Source organism: Octopus sinensis, linkage group LG3 (assembly GCF_006345805.1).
Source record: "Octopus sinensis linkage group LG3, ASM634580v1, whole genome shotgun sequence".
Lineage (NCBI taxonomy): Eukaryota > Metazoa > Mollusca > Cephalopoda > Octopoda > Octopodidae > Octopus > Octopus sinensis.
The window spans coordinates 83,275,440-83,290,035 of NC_042999.1; the positions used below are offsets into that span (position 1 = coordinate 83,275,440).

At 33.6% G+C, this 14,596-nt stretch overlaps 1 protein-coding gene across 6 annotated transcripts in view; it reads left to right on the plus strand.

Annotated features, from left to right (window-relative positions):
* Positions 1 to 14,596, plus strand: part of LOC115209116 (semaphorin-1A) — a 386,134-nt gene that overhangs the window by 365,959 nt on the left and 5,579 nt on the right. The gene's annotated exons all lie outside the window — the stretch shown is intronic.

A 14,596-nucleotide genomic window follows, 5' to 3' on the forward strand; every position in this document is an offset into this window, starting at 1 on the left:
TCGACCTTGGTTCAAAATATTACTAAGCATTTTGCCCATCCTGCTAACAATTCTGCCAGTTCACTGTCTCAATAATAATAATAATAATAATAATAATCCTTTCTACTAAAAGCACAAGGCCTGAAATTTGGGGGGAGAGGGCCACTTGATTAGATCGACACAATATCTTCAATCAACAACCTCATGATATCGTATACTGTGTGATGTCTATAATAATAACAAAACCCATTCTTCCCTGCTATCATGAGGCTTTTTTGGGAGCTGGATTTTCTACAGAGAGCATGCCCTTGCTTACTCCCCAACCTCAGTTTCTAGACATGAGTGGTCTTGAGACCAAGTCCTCTACCATGATTTTTAAGAAATGTGGTGGAAAACTTGCTCAGGAAGGCAGGGATGCTACTCCCTGAGATCCCTTTCAGAGCCCCAATACTTTAATAATTATAATAATAATGATTGTTTCTAATTTTAAAATAAGGTCAACCATTTGGGGAAGGGGTTAGTTGATCCCATCATCCCAGACCATAGATGGTACTTTATTTTATCAACCTTTAAAGGACAAGACCAAAGTTGCCTTTGGCAGTATTTGAACTGATAATCTTTCTCAACATTGTAACAATTCTGCCAGTTAAACAGCTTAATGATAGTGATATTTATTTGAACTACATTCAAGTAGAGGGAACAATCAATTAGAGGAATTCCACTATTCGACTGGTACTTTATTAAGAACTTGACAGGCAGTAAACATAGTCAAGTAGGGCAAGATTTGAACTCACATTGTAAAGAGACCTCATGAAATGGTACAAGGCATTTTGTCAAACACTTTGATGCTTTTGCCAATTGCTTTTCACTTTTAATTATCATGATTTCTATTCTTGGCACATTATCAGAAATCTTAAAAAGGATTAGTTAATCAATTCAACACCAGTCTGGGATTTATTTTATTGAACCATGAAGGATTAAAAGCAAAAAGCTGACTGCTAGAGAATTTGAACTCAGAGAATTTTGTTTGGCACCATGTCTGCCAACCCATTATCACTAATAATAGAATATGATAAAGAATGGTAATAACTGATTCTTTTGCTTAGGCACAAGGCTCATTTTTGTCATGAGGACGCAGTATAATTTAGCCTTTTGTTTCCCTAAAATATCACTGGTACCCACATGATTTTTGTATTGAGCACTCTGGGAGAAATACCAGTAATATTCCCCACCATCTTTTACCATATATGTGTGTGTCTGTCTTTGCATTCGTCCATTTGTTCCGAAGCACTTTTCATTTTGAATTGTTTCTCCTTTTTCTCTCTTCACACTCATTCTTCTGCAGTTGTTTCACTTTTTCTTCTACTTTTACTGCTGCTGCTACTACTGCTGCTATTATGACGACTACTACTACTTTTTGGTTTTCTTAACACTGAGGCTGTCTTTTCTTTTCTTTTTTCCTTTGTCATTTCTTTTTCTTTCCAGTTTCTTCCATATTTTCTTCTTTCTTCTTTATGTTTTCTGTCTTTCATTATCATCCTCTTCGTTCATCTTCTTATTCATATACACAGTAATATTCATTCTTTATCACCACCACACTACTACCACTTCTATCTCAGCCTCTTCCATTTCACTTCCTCCTTTAATTAGCATCACCATCATCACTCATTCATCCATACATCTTGTCATCTGCCTGTCAATTGTTCAGCTAACCAACTATCCATCCATTTAACTATTCTTTTACCTATCTACTGTCTCCTTGCTGATCTTGTGTGTTCACTTGCACTAAAACACTGGCTGATTTTGTTGTACTGTTTTTCTTTTTTTCTATTTTGTGTCCTAAAAAAAATGTTGTTTTTAGTTCAACTCACTCTTTAGTTTTTGTTGTCTTTACAATGCTTCTTACTCTTGCATGCATTTACTTTTTCACTCTGTGGCTACTTTTCCTTGGAAACAAAGGGAACTCTTTTGATTAGCCAAAAGCAGCTTTTTCACATGGGGTATTCATTTTTAATGGTTCTTTTCAATTAATTATTTGTCTAATATGTGTATAACGTTTATGGGTTATGATAAGCATGGAGTTTGTGTCCTCCACTTCTTTTTTTAAATTTGATATGGGCACCATGTCTTCATATGTTGTACTCACGTTTGTTGTGATCACCCGTGTCTTTGATTCCCGTTGACACTGTCTTTGCCGTGCACAGCATGTTTGTTGTTGACACGCATGTTTACACTTATTATATATATACACCACCTTTATTATCATTCATTCACCATTTGTTACACTGCATCATGTTTGCTGGGTTGTTTGTTTGCTATAACTGTCAAGTTGGTCTAGCACCTCTGTGTCTCTCCATTCTTTTTAGACATCATGTTTTCTGTTGTGTGCATCTATCATTATTCTTATTTATAGTCATTATCACATTCAAGAATTTATCAACTTATGAGAGAACCTGAAATAATTCTTTTGCCAGAATATTAACTCTTGAACTACATCACATAAACTTGCAGGCAGGCTTTGACTTTCTCTATCCAGAAGGGTTTTTCATCTCAACATTTACATGCTATTATTTATAGCTTTATGTGATGTTCCTTGAGAGCCAATATTTCAAAAAAGAATTATTAAATATGTTTTGTACTTTTCAGTTTTCATTATATGAAACCTATTATTTTATTTTATTTATTTTTTTTTTGTGGATGTGCTATCGTCATTTTGAGGTGTTGATTTTTTTGTTGTACTATAAAGTAAGCACAGACATGCTGATTTTTGTCTGCTGTTATGACTAAGGCATCATTTTTCTCTGGTTGTTTTGACTAATTTACATTTGACACTGGCTGACTCTGTTTTGGACAGTAGCAGCTGCTAGGTGACAGTGGAAACCAAATATTTATCTATTGTCACCCTCATATTAACAAATGGACACTATCTTAAAGTATGGCTTGCCTATGGACACCATGGCTTTCTCTGTTCAGGGACCCATTGTTGTTCGTTGAGAGCAAACATCATCAGCCTTTTGTTTCTGAACACCATGGTTTTGTTGTGGACTTATATAGCTTTGCTGTAGATGCTACAGCTTTGTTGTGCTCACTATTGCTTTTTATTTATTTATTTTTTTGTAGACAACATAGCTTTATTGTGGCCTCAAAGCTTTGTTATGGGCACAACAGATTTTTGTGAATACTACAGCTTTGCTGTAGACACTACAGTTTTTGTCACAGTTTTTGACATCACAGCTTTGATAAGAAACACCACATTTTTGTTGTATTGTTTGTTTTGATCACTCTGCCCATTATTTGTTGCACACATCTTAAATATTTTGATATGTATGTGTGTAACAGAAACTTAGTAACCAGTGCCAAACTGAGATAATTTCAATAAATCAAGAATTTGTTATCTGGTATTTGATATACCTGTATTTATCTTTGTTGTTCAGATATATACCACTGGTATATCTCTGAGCTCACCTTTGTTTAAATTATGCAAATTAATTTTGGTAACTTGAAATACCTTACATGGCAGCTAAGTATCTGTCCTGCAAAAAAAAAAAAAACATTTTTTAAAATAGGAAAATATGTCACCTCATGAGGGACTTTATTGGTGTGTGGTTGAAAGGAACGAAATTTCCATTCTTGAAGTAAGGGATAAAAAGGTGAGATGAGAGAGGTAGAGTAAAAGACTGAATAGAAAGAAGAGTGAGAGAGAGAGAGAGAGAGAGAGAGAGAGAGAGAGAGAGAGAGACTGGGGGGAGACCGAGTACAGTTGAAAAATGTGGAAAAAGTTGTAATACAAGGGATATTGAAAAGAGGTAAGTGGTAATGGAAAAATAGGAAGACAAAAGGGAAAATTCATGGAGAAAAAGAAAGATTTGAAGTGAGAGAGAGAGAGAAAATAAAGAGGTGACTGAGTAAGAGAAACGTTTTAGGAGGAATATATTATTGTTCAATGTTTTTTGATCAGGTAAGTTGTAAAATGATAACAGAACTACTGCTTTTTTGTTATATTGTAAATCTAGGTAAGCCTGAGCCAAGGAGAGAACCATGGCATCTAAATTAGATGGGATGCAATCCACCATACTGTTTTTTTTCTTCTTCTTCTTTTGTGTGTGTTTCTGTGATGGCTTTTTGTCATTTGACTGACATTCCAGTAGAGTCCATTCACATCATTTTTATTTCAGGCATAGTGTTTTGCTGTTCTAACTCTTTTGATGCCAGTCTGCCTGAGACCACTCCTCATTCTATGACACCCATTTCCTGTTTTAAAGTGTTCTAAATTAAAACCTTCCATCAAATTTTCAAGTTAATTTGTTCCAAACACCAGCTCAATAATGCCGAAGCTGTTTTACAAAATTCTTCTTTATTTTCAAAATTAATTGAAATAAAAGCAGCATATTTCAATGGAATATGGTAATGAAAGGGGGTTAACGTACTAATCTTAATCCATTGCCTGTTTTTATTCTGCCTTCTGGCACTTGGCAGCTTTTAACAGAGATTACTCTGTTGTATGCTTCAGACCAAGTCTCAAGTCAGAAGATAGCTGTTCTACTTCCTATAGCAGCAATCCTTGGTAGTTTCGTCCCCAAATTTTCCCCCTCCTCTTATAAATTTTAAAGGTCTTGCAGTAAATCATAGGTGCTACCCTTCCCCTTCTTTTTAAACTATAAAAAAAATGTCAGGAGGGTGTGGTTAAAGGGAGATTAAGCAGCTATTTCTAAAAGGTTGCAGTTCCTTTGTTGGCTCAACTACAGCATTGTTGACAGTGTAGAAGTGTGGGTTAGAGGGATAGGTCAAATAGTTGAAGTAGTGTCATCATCAGCAACAGTAGTAGTAGATAGCAGTGGTCATAGTAGAGGTGGTAGTAGTGTTATTGCTTTCGATTATGGAGTTAGTGGATTTTGCGCATTGGTCCTGGTGGAAATGGTACCCATGGCAATGGTTTGTTCCTTCCTTCCACTATACCCCACAAATTGTGCTGATGGAATGATGTAACTGGAGAGAAAAAGTTAGCAGGAAGAGGTGAGCTGCTGTCAGTGAACTGTGCAACAGTCACTCCTTGACAAGCCTTTTCTTTTTCTTGACAGGTGATGTAACATACTTGGGGAAAACAAATTAAAGGTAGTCTAGACAATTAAGTGGGGAAAGGAAGAGGAGAATCTAGAGAAGAAAGAGGTGAAAAAAAATCCAGATATGTAAAAGGAAGGGAGAAGCATTTGGTCAAAAAAATTACATTTTAGGAGGGTGGTAGGAGGACATTTAATTAACATAAAATTTGAAAAAAAAGGGGTGGGGAGGAAATAATAAAGGAAAATAATTGTAAAAAATATTGTAATGATAGTGGGAGCATAGCAGTGACAATGTGTGTGAGTGTGGTGGTGGGAGAATATAGCAGGTTTCTGTTAAGTTACTTCCCACATACATTCACCTTCATTGTCCACTACATGTACCTCTCAGTACCAGTCTCCACCACTGTAAGATCTTGTGATGTCAACCTTAGTGCTTAAGCCCTTCCTGTCTTTCTTAAAGAACTTGAAACTATGGCAGGTGACATATGTCCTGAGGAATTTCATTAAAGGGTGTCTGTCATGCCTGTTGGGCTAGGTTAAGTCTGATTAGTATGCAATATTTATTGTGTGATTATATCCTATGATTTTTCATTACGTATTCGGAAATGATTCATAGTTCATTGTTATAGTGGTGATGATGTCCAAGGCATAGATTTTACAAAAAGTAAAAAAAAAAAAAAAGCTATCCTTCTGGCCTGTATCGGGAAGGAAAATAAATTATTTTATAAAACTTTTAAAATACAATAAATTTGTGTAATATAAAGCAGATATGTGAATGCGGATATTTTATGTAGTGAACTTTTCTTTCTTTAGCTTCTCTGAAGAAGAACCTTGCCCCAAACTAGAATTCGCTTTCCCTCACAGCATATAAGCTTATTTAGTCAGCTTCTAGCTGACTAAAACCTTGTGAGTGGATTTGGTTGATGGAAGCTGAAAGAAGCCCAATAGAATAAGTACTAGGTCAATTCATTTGGCTAAAATTTTTCAAGGTAGTGCCCCAGCATGGCCACAGTCTAAAGACTGAAACAAGTGAAAGGGTAGAAGGTATATGTTTGGTTTTCCAATGCTTGCATGGGTCGGATGAGTACACATGTACATCTGTTTATGTCTCAACCAGATGTAAACATTGTCAAGAAGGGAAAATACAAAAAAGAAAAAAAAAAATTACAAGTACTTTGTAATGACATTCTTCACAAATATTTGTCTTGCTTTGCACCTATTGATTTACTGTGAACCTTTGAATGGCCCATTGGCAGTCTGCAACAAACAACACTATTGTGCATGATTCCAATTTAAAATTTAAAGAAGAAATAACAACTGAAAGTAAACAAAAAGAAAACATGTGTATGTATGTATGAATTTATATGTATATATATTATATTATATTTATGTACAATGTATGTGTCTGTGTGTGTGTGTGTATATATATGTATGTATTTACCTGCGTGTTATGTGTGTGTTTGTGTATGAGAGAGAAAGACTAAATGATGTGGGAGATTCATGTTTTGTACATCTGTGTATGTTTGCATCATTTTTACCAGTTCCGTTTAGTACGTTAGTTTCTTTTTCATTTCTACATTATTATTTTTTTTTTTGTTTTTTGGTACTTTCAGCAGTTACAAATGGTGTTACAGCATGGTCTGTATAAAATGCTCATTAACTGAATAAAATGTAAAGCTAAATTAATAATAATGATATTAATAACAAAATTTTTTTTTTTAAATAAAATAAAGATCAACCATTCAATAATAATAATGATAATAATAATAATAATAATAATATCATCATCATCATCATCATCATTGTTATTGTTAATATTATTATTATTATTAAACCATCAAGTAAGGCAACAAGTATTGTTTCTGCAGGTGTATTAAGAACTTTCAGTTTTGAGATTACCTTCCACACACACACACACACCACACACACACATATATATATATATATATATATATATATATATATATATATATATATATATATAAAAGGAAAAGGAGAAAAAAAAACAATATAAATAAAGAAAACTGTGTGAATATATATTATCAAACACCTTTTAATTGAAAACAAACATCAGAAAGTCTGAGAAAGAACGTCAAAAAAAGGAAAAAATAAGAAGATAAAAATAAAGTTGAAAAAAAAAAACCAAAAATATGGTTGTCTTATAAAAATATAAGAAAAAAAAGAAACTATTGCAAGTACTTTCCTACACAAAACATTATTTAACATAACATTGAATAATGTAGGAAGTAGACCAAATGATTTGTTTATATTTTTAAATTTTATAGATAGAAAACGAAGATGGTGTTAAAAATGTTTTTGTTTCATGCCATTCTGTTATTCTTGTCTGTTTTTACTGTATGTGTGAGTGTATGGTTGCTGTCTTCAGTATAATTCACACACACATTCATTCTCTCTAATATTATGTATATATATGTGTGTATATATATGTATATATATATATATGTGTGTGTGTGTGTATATATATATGTATATATATATATGTGTGTGTGTGTATATATATATATATATATATATACACACACACACATGAGTGTGTTTATGTATATATATGCACATATATTTCACACAATGATATCATATTGAAAACATTTGGTTCCCATCCTATCATCAAAGTTAAGCTGTGTTGGGCCTAGTTACTACTTAGTTGGCTGACCGTTTAGGGAACTAGGTTTTATAAACATCCTTTAGGTGTAGATGTAGCTGTGTGGTTAAGAAACTTACTTTCCTGTCATATGGTTTTGGGTTCAGTTCCATTGCAAGTTACCTTAGGCGACTGTGTTCTATTATAAATCTAACCCAACCAAAGTTTTGCGTGCGGATTTGTTTGTCAGAAACTGAAATAAGCCCTTTGTGTGTGTGTGTATACATACATACATACATACATACATATATATATATATATATATATATATATATATATATATATATATATATGCATGTATAGGTGTATGTGTTATTTCCTATAGTTTGCAAAGACATGTCTGACCATGGGGGAAATGGTAACTTTCTTAGAAATTGGTAAGGGTTCATGACAGGAAGGTCATTCATCTACAGGAAATCTATTATGATAAATTCTGTCTGACCCATGCAAGAATGAAAAAGTGCCCATTAAAATGATGATGATGTGTATGTGTATATATCTGTAATGAAGATGCATGTTTCAATGGTTGGTGTTGGGCTTACAATCATGAGGTTGTGAGTTCAGTTCCCAGACCAGGCTGTGTGGTGTGTTGTTGAACCTGACACTTTATTTCATGTTGCTCCAGTTCACTGGACTGTGGAAATGAGTGACATCATCACTGGGGCCAAGCTGATTGCCTTTGTCTTTCCCATGGGCAACATTGGTGGCATGGAGAAGGAAAACTGCTATGTATGGGCAATTGCTGGTCTTCCACAAAACAACCTATTTCTTTACTACCCACAAGGGGCTAAACACAGAGGGGACAAACACTGACAGATAAACAGATTAAGTCGATTATATCGACCCCAGTGCATAACTGGTACTTATTTAATCGACCCCGAAAGGATGAATGGCAAAGTCGACCTCGGCGGAATTTGAACTCAGAACATAGCGGCAGACGAAATGCTGCAAAGCATTTCGCCCGGCTTGCTAACATTTCTGCCAGCTCGCCGCCGCAACAACCTTGCTTGGACTTGTACCTCAAAGGGGAACTTTCTAGATGTAATCCTGTGGTCATTCATGACCAAAGGGGGTCTTTACTTTTCTTTATATACATACATACATGTGTCTGTGTGTGCATATCTGTATGTGTATATATAGCAGTATGTGAGTATGTGTTTGATGTATATGTTTATCTATTTGTGTATGCATAGCTGTATGTATCTAGAACTTTTCTTCTTAGTCTACTTGACTCTTGTTTTCTTTTTCACTTTTTTTACTGTTACCATTTAAATGTTTACTTAGTGTCATGTCTGTATTGTATAGTAAGTACAAGCTTGGTTAATGCCCTGGTGGTTAGTAGTTTATTCCAAGTTTACTATTGCTTTTCATCTATACATATATATATATATAATATATATATATATATATATTTTACCTGTCAGTTCCATCAGTTTGGCTCTCAGGTAGTCTTTTTTTTTTTTCTTTTTCTGTTTCTGATGTCTGTCTGTGTTTATGTTCATGTATCGGGAAGTTTGTGATGCTTGTTGTTGTTATTAAAAACAGACTGGTTTGAAGACAACTGTGGTTAACTTCCCAAATCTTCTTACTGCTCTGAGATAGAAAAGAAAAGGCGCAAGAAAGAGGAATCGGCAGCAACACTTTAATCATTGTCAAAATAACTACAGTCTTGATAGCTATTTTTCATCACAAGATGTTATTCTTTATAATATTAATAATAATAATAATAATAATTTTCAACTTCAATGTGGTTATTGCTAGTTGAAAATTATTATTATTATTATTATTATTATTATTACTACTAAGAAGGTGGTGAGCTGCCAGAATAGTTAGCACGCTGGACAAAATGATTAGCAGTATTTCACCTGTTGCTTCATTCTGAGCTCAAATTCTTCCGAGGTCAACTTTGCCTTTCATCCTTTCAAGGTTGATAAATTAAATACCAGGAAAATACTGGGGTCAATGTAATCGACTTACCCCTCCCTCAAAATTTCTGGCCTTGTGCCTACAGTTAAAAGGATTATTATTATTATTATTATCATTATTATTATTATTATTATTAAGGCATTGAACTGGTAGAATGATTAGCACACTGAGCAAAATGCTTAGTGGCATTATTTCTGTCTTAACGTGTTCTGAGTTCAAATTCTGCCAAGGCAGAATTTCAACCTTCCAGGGTCAATAAATTAAGTACTATTTGAATACTGGGGCACAGTTGATGTAATCAACTTAAGCTCCTCTCTCATAACTTCAGCAGCTTTCTGGCTTGCCAGCCCTCAGTCAAACCATCCAACTCATGCCAGTATGGAAAGCGGATGTTAAACAACGATGATGATAATGATGATGTGCCTATAGTAGTAAGGATTATTATTATTATTATTATATTATAATTGAGGTGGTGAGCTGGCAGAATTTTTAGCATGTCAGGTAAAATGCTTAGTGGTCTTTCATCCATCCTCACATCCTGAATTCAAATTCCATGCAGTGGGATGATCCTGGGACCTTGTAATAATGAAGAGGACTTTATAACCATCTGGGAATACATGTGTGTGTGTGTATGCATTGGCAGACAGGCATCGGTATGTGGTTTAGAACTTTGCTTCCTAACAACCACATGATTTCAGGTTCAGTCTCACTGCATGGTACCTTGGGCCATATTTTCTACTATAGCTGTCATGTGATTGTTGTAAATAAATATCATTCATTCCCAATCTTCAGTGAAAATATGCTGGCCTTGGGGAAATATTACCTTGCATGGAAAGAGTTAAGAGTTGATGACAGGAAGGGCATCCAACCATAGAAAATCTTCCTCCATATATTCCATCTGACTCATGCAAGCATGCATATGTGGAAGTAAAATGATATGATGGTGATATATAATGCTTGTAAAACAGTTGTGGAGAGATGTGATTGGAATTGAGATATTTCTGCTGTAGTGTGTATGATTTAGTAGGTCAAGGAATTCAAACACAAGTTCCTCTCCCATTGGTCTCATTAAAATTGTTAATGAAAACCATGTGGAAGCACTTCAGACCCTAACAGGTTTACCAACATGCATCAGTTGTCATGTATTCATTCCCGTGAGACATTTTGGTTTATTTAGAATCTAAGATTACAATCAACTCCATAAAAAAAAAAAATCGTGATGTTAAAAAAAACCCAACCATTTTGCTCTATTTACATTTGGTAAAATAGATTATTGTTTTGTTCCTTTAGTTTACTTGTTTCCTTTTCTTACTTTTTAAATTTCTTTTTATTTTCATGTAGCTTTGTTTGTTTGTTTATTTATTTTATACACTTTGGAAATGTTGAACAGAATGTTTTACATAACCAATCTGCCCCTGTAATTTCGCTTATGGCTTACAGTGTAGTGTTGTGTTGTCTGCAGGAAATGTATGCATTGTAGTAATCAGGTTTTGAAATTTAGAAGGAACTATTACTTTACATAACTTTTTTATGTTTTTAACTTTTTTTTTTATTTTTCTGGTTTTCTTTTTAATATTTTTGTGTATTTTAAATTACAGCACAGAGGGCAGATGACAAAATTGATAGAACATTATATAAAATATATTTTGTATTTGGTTATGTTCTGAGTTCAATTCTTGTCTTGGTCTGCTTTGCCTTTCGTCCTTCTGTTGTTGATCAAATGAATACCAATGAAGAAAATAAAGACTATGAATATTGTAGAGTTTTGCAACTTATTTTAGGCTATGAGAATGCCAGTAGAATGATACCAGTAGAAGAATGTTATATATATATATATATATATATATATATATATATACTCTGATGCATTAGTGAAGTTGGTTTTTCATTTAGGACATCTTAGTAACCAGAGCTACAAATTAACAACTGACCATCCCTATTGATTTGAGTGACTGGTGGAATTATGTGTAATGATAGTTATGCCATTTCTAGTATCTTAGCTGCTTAAAATAGTTATTAGTTGGAATCACATTTAGATTGTTGATTTAATTCTCTGAGACCTTTCTTCTTCTACCATATTCATTGAAGACTGCATATATATGTTTTTATCCATATGTATGTGTGTCTGCATGTAGTGAGAATTTACAGAAAAAAAAATTGAAGTCAGGTGTGTAAACAACAAACAGATGTATTAGTTTAACACTTGGGAAGTGAGAAAGTCTTTTGCGTTTCGAGCCTATGCTCTTCATTGTGGTGATAGTCAGTGGAGTTTGTATTCTTAAATGTTGAAGAAAGACAAAGGAATATATTTTCTTTCTTCAGAGGAGCATATAAGTTTTGTAATCTGTGGTATATGTATATATAGCAGGAGTGAGAGGCAGACAGAGCAACTGCCCCTTCTACTACAGCCTCACTCAGTTGAAGGATTTAAAAAAAATTTTTTTGTCTTGCAAGTTACTTGGCAATCTCACTAGTGCTGATGTCACAAACGAAGTGCCCAATACCCTCTTTAAAGTGGTTGGTATTAGGAAGGGCATCCAACCATAGAAAACATGCCAAAGCAGACATTAGGAGTAGAGCTTGACACTGTCCTCTGATTCATTGGATCCTGTCAACCCAGCCAACCCAAGCCAGCATAGAAGGACGTTAACTCACATTGCTAATTATTTATGTATGTATGTATCATTAGAGAGCAATTCAGCAGGGTGAGCTGCCACTTAGACATGTCCAGTGGATGAGGGTGCTCAATTCCAATTTTTCTTATTATTCACATTCTTAACATTTGGCATTAATAGATATAATAATAGTTATTATTCAGTAGTCTTATTTTCATCACATGCTTTCACAGCACTACCAAGTGCAGCTCTGTGCTGTGGTTTGTTGTGATTCTCTTATTATTACTGTATTAAAAATGTTTTATGTAGGATGTATGCGGTGCTTAGTGCTGTTTTCTGTATGTTATATATACTTGTTAGTCCCGGTGTTTTTGTCATGTATTTGTCTGAATATTTTTATTATTATAACTCAAGGAAGAAAGAGGTATCATACTGAGTTTCCCTAGCAACACAACTTGTAGACAGTAGTGTCTTGGCAATATAGCTGATGTATTTGTTTTGCATTTACCATAAGATGTATGCATAGAATTGAAAAAAAATGCACTTGATTAATTTGTTTAAACTAGTCTAAAATTCTGATAATTGTCATTTTTATTAATTGTAGATCTAAAACTGAGGATTTCAATCCTTGGTGATTGTTTGTTTAGCCCTAGATCAGTCTTGTTCAAATAGACTTTTGATCAAATACATTCTAGCCTTTACCATTCCGTGTTTTATTCAAACAACGTATCCATGACTACCTTATCATATTCCATTTTTAAAATGGTAAGATGTCATTTTGAACTGTTTCAGTCATTGGATTGTGGTCATCCTGGGGCACTGTATTAAAGGGTTTAGTCAAACAAATCAGCCCTAATGCTTATTTTCATGTCTGGTACTTATTCTACTGGTGAACCACTAAGTTACAATGACGCCAAAAACATCAGTTTTAAAGTAGTGGTAGGGGACAAATACAAAGAGAGACATGCACACATTTGACAGGCTTCTATACATTTTCCATCTACTAAATTTACTCACACAGCATTGTTTGCCCAAGGCTATAGTGGAACACATTGATCCAAGGTGCTGTGCAGTGGAATTGAACCTGAAAGCACATGGTTGCAAAGCAAGCTTCTTAAATACACAACCATTCGTGTGCCTGAACATATATTGATTGGCAATTGACCCTATTAATTGGTTATTGGATATTGATTAGTGTGTTTGTGTTTAGATTGATTTTATTGATTTATAATATGAGACTAGCTAGAATGTGCTTTCTTTGAGGTTCATACCTGGAAAAAGAGCTAAATTTGATGTTACAGGAACCAAATACTGCAGCCTGATTTATTGTCTTTTGTATTCCATTCTGTATTAAATAGTAACAGCAAAGTGGCTGGAACTTCAGAGATTTATGTGTCTTGTCTGGATACGAACTGACATTCATGTCTCTCATAAATATATGTTAGAAGTGCTTAAGACATTTCTACATCTACATATATTCAAGAAAATTTACTTCTACTACTCATGGTCAACTTGACTATTTGTGCATATATGTGTGTGTATATGTATGTGCATGTGTGTGTGTGTGTGTGTATATATATGTATGTATGTTTACATATTTGTATACATTTATATATTTATAGGTCTGTATATTTGTATTTAAATGTTCCAGTTTTTCAGTGAAAGTATATTTTTTTTATTTAAGCTGTATTCTTTTCTCACAAATTGAGTTTTACACCTTTCAGGGAAGAACAATCCAGTGTTCTGGCTGATTTTTATGTATTTCAGAGTTGTTTTTTTTTTTATTTTTTATTGATGGCTATCATTTTTATTGGCTGTTTTTAATATTGTTTTATTGAGATATTATCTCTAGTTTCCATCATTTCCAATATATATAATGTGTGTGTGTGTGCGTTTATATTTATATATATATATATATATATATATAATATATATATATATATATAGAGAGAGAGAGAGAGAGAGAGAGAGAGAGAGAGAGAGAGGATTCAATACAATCAAGGAAGATCAATGCATAGAATGCCAGAAATGGCTAGGTACAATAACATAGAGTTCATAGTGAGGTGTGTATATATGTATATAATATATATATGTGTGTGTGTGTGTGCGTATGTAAATTTGTGTATGTGTATATATATATATATATATACACATATATATATATATATATATATATATGTAAATGGATGTTTGTGTGTGTATATATATATATGTGTGTGTGTGTGTATATATGTAAATGTGTGTATATATATATATATATAATCAAGGAAAGGTAATAAACCTCATTAAGGGATCATAAATCCAATGAAAATACTGGTTAGTTACTAATCCATAGTAAGTTCAACTATAAGGTA